Source organism: Octodon degus, unplaced genomic scaffold, assembly GCF_000260255.1.
Source record: "Octodon degus isolate 3935 unplaced genomic scaffold, OctDeg1.0 scaffold00003, whole genome shotgun sequence".
Classification (NCBI taxonomy): Eukaryota; Metazoa; Chordata; class Mammalia; order Rodentia; family Octodontidae; genus Octodon; species Octodon degus.
The window spans coordinates 4,506,296-4,512,766 of NW_004524579.1; positions in this window are offsets into that span (position 1 = coordinate 4,506,296).

Sequence of the window (6,471 nt, forward strand, 5' to 3'; positions counted from 1 at the left end):
ACGGCAGAAAATCCTACTCGGCGGGCGGGGTGGGGGAGGCACTGCGGAGTGGTGGGGGCGGCCCGAGGGGCTGGGAGAGGGTCCGGCCCACGCTTCGCCTGGGCTGGGACTGGTCCCGCCGGCGCAGGGTAGCAGGAAACTCCGCACACTCACCGGACCTGGGCTAGGACTGGGTCTGGGGGCTCCTGGAACACGGCAGAAAATCCTACTCCTCAAATATCTTTGTAAATAAACTAATGATACATTCAAGAATCTTTTAGATAATGGCATTACATAGCAAAGATAAATACTGTAAAGCAAGTTTTATGCATAAAGTAGTTTTATGGTTGGATATACTTGGTTTCTGACTACACATTGAAAACCAACATGAATAATATGAACTTACAATACAGGGTATTGTTGTTTAAACAATGGGAACTACTCTTGTACATGGGCAAATAGAGAAGAATTTAAAACCACAGGAGTATCTTTGTCTCAATATGTTTTCTATATCTTCCAAAACAATAAGGATATTTTGAGAACTCTCTCAGATTTCTCAAAGAAAATAATTTGTTTAAAAAGTAATGGCATTTCATGTCAAATCTTATAGCTCTTTCTTTTTACTACCATATATGTTTCTTAATTTTTTTCTTTTTATTAATTCTTTATCAATGTAGGAACAGTAGGTTAATATTCAATAGGATTATATCTAAGATATTTTAAGGAAATACTGAATAAACAAAAATAATTGTAACCTGAGAATATTGGTATATTAGAAGGTGCATTAAATGTAAGAGTTTAAGAAATGAGATAATCAGCAGGATTTAAAAATTTGAAAAGATTCATATAAGACAAAAAAACCCAGTACTTTATGAACAATAACTTTTGGGAACTAAAACTTATTATGTAATAGAGTATAAAAGTCTTGAAAAGTAGGGAGAGGCATTGGCCTTTGGGAAACATCACCTATTCAACTGCTTTCAATCAGAACCTACCCTAAAACATTACACAAAGACAGTGAGTATTTTTTATTTTACTTTTTATAATGAATCAAAAAGAAAAGATTGAGAAATCTGTTTTCTCTTACTAAAGCAATACATACTTTTACATTATTTAAAACAAGATCTTAAATTTTGAATAACTAAAATTAATTTTATAATGTTTGTCTTAGTGGAGATGATTATTTCAAACAAAGGATATTCCACATGCATTACTTAAGCTTTAACTATTTTACTAACCAAAGATATAGTTGTGACAATACCACAAAGATAATAATACAAAGATGTAGTTTACTGATAATAAGAAAGTTTAGTGATCCTTCAAAACTATTGATCAGACTCTAAAATATGTTGTTCATTGCATGTACATGATCCTAATGTATCCATATTAGGGAAAATATTTAAATGGTGCTAACTAGGCCTTTGTTTTCTCAAAACTTGGATTACTACAAGACAGGAAATTTAATTATTTCTATTGTTATGTGTCTTAGAGATCACTGTAGCAATGTTAAATATAACATGTCTTCACATTTATTCCTGAATTTATGAAATTAGGAATTTATATTTCTTACAAAACGTTCCTGTTTCCTGCCTCTGACCACATTGTCATGCTGTGTGTATAATTTTAATGCATTCTTCTAAGCTACATTTATACAGTGTTGGAGGCTACATTTGGATTTCTACTTATTAATTTATCATTTGATGCTGTACTATGGATCAGAAATCAGTCCATCAGCCGGCACGTCCTTCTTGTTTTCTTGCAGTTTTGCCATTGCTTTTCAAGAGATCCTACTGTTAATCAATTGCATTCTTTTTAAGTCAAGTCTTCAATGCTTTGTTGATGGAATGACTTTCTGAAGTAAAATCCAATTAAAAGTCTTTCAACAATTATACTTCTAGAGATCTTTTCTGTAGTTTGTTTCTAGATAAGATTTTCTGATCACCTAGAGTGACAAAAAGTCGTTCAAAGCTTATGGTTGGGCTGTTGTTCACTGTAGATTTTTCATTTTGGCACTTGAACACATCATTTCTTTCAATATTTTTAAATTTACTCTCTTAAAGTAAATCCCTTACCTTACCACATGAAAACTTTATACATCAAGAAGCATAAGGAAAACCTTAACACTTGAGGGCTGACTGGTAGTTGAGACAATTTTGCCCATAATTATCCTATATAAATTTACTTTGTGAATTGAGAGCTCAAACTGAGATTGGGAGCATACATATCAAAAAATATATTAGCACTTCAGAGGAAAACACATATTGAATTAAGATTTTTATTTCTTCTTTCTGAAAAGGAGAGAACTAATGACTCCCAGAGCTCATTGATTTTTCTAGAGGTAGTAATTTAGAAATGGTAAAAAAACAAAAAGTTGTTATTGTATATGTGTGCATATGGATGGTTTTGGATATTTTAGTGCTGTAATGAAAATACTAGACACTAAGTGTTTTTAATAGAAGATATGTATTTCTGATAATTCTCAAAGCTAAGCATTCCAAGCTCAAGATACTTACTGAGAGCCAACTTTGTGGTTGATACCTGTCCCCATCTTTTGAGAATGACTTTATATGGCAAGAAAAGTGAGAGACTTCAGTGTTTTTCTTTTAAATGTATTAATCCTATCAGACCTTACCACCTAACCACCTCTCAAATCATCCACCTTCTGACACTAATACCCTGGGGATTAAGATTCAACATTTGAATTTTGGCAGGGAAAGCAAACAGTCAGATCACAACTTGTGTGAATATTGGATTGTGTGCATCAGTGTGCTTGTGTACTACAATAGGACACGGATTAGCCTCTTGGTTAGTGAGTAAATGTGGGAAAGTAAGAGTTCTTGATTGTTGAAAAATGTGCAATTTTTACCTAAGATTTGTTTCATCTGTATTCTCAGTAGCTAAAGGAACATAGGGCCATGGGTATAAGAGTGGTAGCAGGGCTAATATGGGGTTGTTACAATTGTGGATAATTTATATTTGAATTTGAGGTGCAAGTTGACAGTAATTTTATCTTAGAATTTGGGATTTCACAGTTTGAATGCTCACACCATATGCTGCATTCCAGATATGTAGCCTCAAATAATTTACTTATCAATATCTCAGCCTCAAAGATACCATCTGAAAACTGGTAATCTTGTCTGCATAAGGAAGTGAGAATACTAAACTAGAGCACTCTGGTACATCTTCTAAATTCACAGTTACATAGAATCTTTCTCTTTGAAATAGATAACAAACTAAGAAGAATGACTGACTTCATACTATCTGACATAATTATTTTATTATATAAAATTATAATAATGATTTTATTGACAATGTATCCTTCCCTCAACAACTCTAACATGGAGTTTCAAATCAATTTATTGAAATTAAATTTCAAATAATTCATTTTTTCCTGACTACACAAAGACAATCACATTGCTTTCATACAAAAAAACCCCACCGTCCTCCTTTTCTTTTTCTCTCCCTTACCCTCCTCTCCTATTTTATTCTCTCCTTTCCTTCTCTGTTCGTTTTCTTTTTCTCTCTCTTTGCCTTTGAGTTTGAATTCTCCTGGGATGGTATTTAATTGAAACCATGAAGGAAAAGCAGAGTTTAGTAATCAAAGGAGAGGCTTGAAGACAATATTTATCTTGGTTTGCATTCTCATCTCTGCGTACTAGCTTGGTAATCTAAGTGAATATTTTATGACTTAGACTCTTCATCAAAAAGTTACACTGACCTTGTAGTTACAAAGATTAAATGGAATAATATAATCAACAAATAATTTTTACTTTATAAACATAATTCACAGAATAAATGATAATTTAAAATTTACTAATAGGACCAGGCAAACTTCTGTATCGAAATTACTACAAAATGCTTAGATACATTTGAAGTAGATGTGTGTGAACTGTTTTAGTCTTCTATGAGAGTTTTAGTTCAGGAGGAAGAATATGGCTCTTGTTCATATATAAAGGCTTTAAAGTATTATAGTATATAACTCTCTCAGTTGAATTACTCTATAATTTCCATGTCAACATGCTCTGCCTTAGTAAAACAGCAAATGTCACATTAAATGAGTTCAAGAGAAGATTATACAAAGAGCATTTTTGATTTTACGAGGAGTTTCACCAAACTGTAAACTTTGCAGTAGTGAAATCCTAATGTGTCTCAGGAAGGAATTGTGGAAGTGTAGACTTTAGACAAGTGTTTAATCAGAAATTTATCAATTTAATAAAAATTCAAAGAAAATAAAGAACCTCTGTGTGATTTGCATCTCAGCACATTGGCATTCCAGTATTTGTCTATTTTGTGTAGTTTTACAAAAGATCAATGTTGTGACACCAAATTTAACAGCTATGACTGCTAAATATAACAACAAATGGCATTAAAATATTCATTTAAAAGATACAGTTATAGTGCATATAAAGTATAAGTAAAAACAAACAAGATTTAAGGACATGATATTTTCTTCTTTGTGTTTAAATATACTGTGGCCTGAAATGCAAAATTCATATGTTGAAACATAATCTCAACTATGATATTAAGAGGTGAGAACGGTGGAAATAGATTCCATCATGAGAACTCTGGCTTCATCAATGGGATTAGTGTTTGTGGGGAAAGAGAGAGAGAGAGAGAGAGAGAGAGAGAGAGAGAGAGAGAGAGACAGAGACAGAGACAGAGAGACAGAGACAGAGAGAGACAGAGACAGATAGAAATTCAGAAGAGAGAGAGACACAGAGACAGAAACAGACAGACAGACAGACAGATGAACGGACAGACGGATGGACACTCCAGAGAGCTGGTTAACTCGTTAGCTCATGTAAAATTGAAGGGCAAAGTATCATTTATGAGAAAAGAGGTGCTCAGCAGACACCATGGGTGCCTTGTTTTTGGACTTCTCTTTCTTTAAAAGTGTGAGAAAAATAATATTTATAAGTCACCTTTCCTATGATGATTTCTTATAACAGTCCTAACAAAGTAATACAATCTGTGATTATACATATTGTAGTAATGAATTACTTGTCTCAAAGGAGTTTATTTATATTACAGGAAATAAATATAATTAGCAAATTCAGTGTACCTAGGAAGTGTGAACAGAAGATGGGACTCAAAGTTATTTATGTACCTTTTCTTATTTATGCCCAAATACCTACAGAATGAATTAAATTGTTAAAGGGTATCATTTAATTAAAATATAAATAAGAAATAAATCTCACATATAAATAAAGGAATATTTGATTTAATATTGGTTGAGCAATTTCATATCAATTTTACTGAAAACATTTCATTTAATTCAGGGCTGTGATTAAACCCAGTGTCTCACCCACGCTATCACCAAGGTTCCATTGAGTGACTTCTTTAGGCCTGCCTAACATGCAAAACATGAAATAAAAATGTGATAAATAATCAAGGAACCATTATTGAAAGTTCTTAGAAAGCAAGGGAAACAAAATACTTGCAATCTCCATCATAGGAAATCTTCAATAGAATTACAAAAGAATACAATGTTATCTAGTTATAAATATCATGAATAGAAAGTATATAGTCTTTTGTTTTTTTAGGACGATGCGGACCTTGGGCAGAGGAGATAGCTAAGTGGAATAAGTGCCTGCCTGGCAAGTAAAAGGTTCTGATTCGATCACTTGTTCAAAAAAAAGAAAGAAAGAAAGAAAGAAAAAGTAAAAGAAAAACAATATAGACCTTAAATCACTTGCAAAATTTGGCCCTTAGATTCTATAACATCAGTCAATAATAATAGCTTACCCAAACAGGTAGAAAACAGTCAGAAATTTTGCTCTGTGACAAGGGGAATTGACTACCCCATAGAAGTCTGCATTACAGGAGATTCACTATTACTTGAGCTTCAGTTCTCTTTCCTCTATGCTTTTATTTCTTTCTTCTTCTTTCTTTCTTTCTTTTTTTTTTGTATTTTAGGGAAGGGTCTATAGGGTGTTCAGAGACTTACTACTGGGTCGGACTTTTGGTGATTCACCTGTTTACAGTCTCCTAATGGCTGGAATTACAGGTGCGCACCACCTAGTGTCAATTGTCATCTCAGGAAGCCCCGGGGGTGGGGCTGGCACAGCAGGCCCGGATGGAAGTCCCAGCTTCTTCTCCTGCTTGCAGTCGCTTTAATCTTCTGAGTTAGTTAATGGGCCCTCCTGTATACTCTTTATTTTAGGGCTTTCCCTTAAATCCTGGGACTCTAAATATTATTTTACAAACCAATAATTCTGAAGTCAACTAGGTCAACTACATATAAACCATGATCATTTCTACTGAAACTATTTATCCTTTATGGATTCTACTTGCCAAGAATCTGTCAAAATAATGTCTCCAAAACTCTAAGTATCTGCTTGTTCTTCTGATTAAAAGTCATGTTAATTATTCTTGTAATAAGAATAAAATGTATCTCAGATCAAATGTCTTCTACAAGAGTTACAATCCCCTCATGTACATACACACACACACAAGTAATCAAGATGTACATATGATTTTTAAACTATAAAT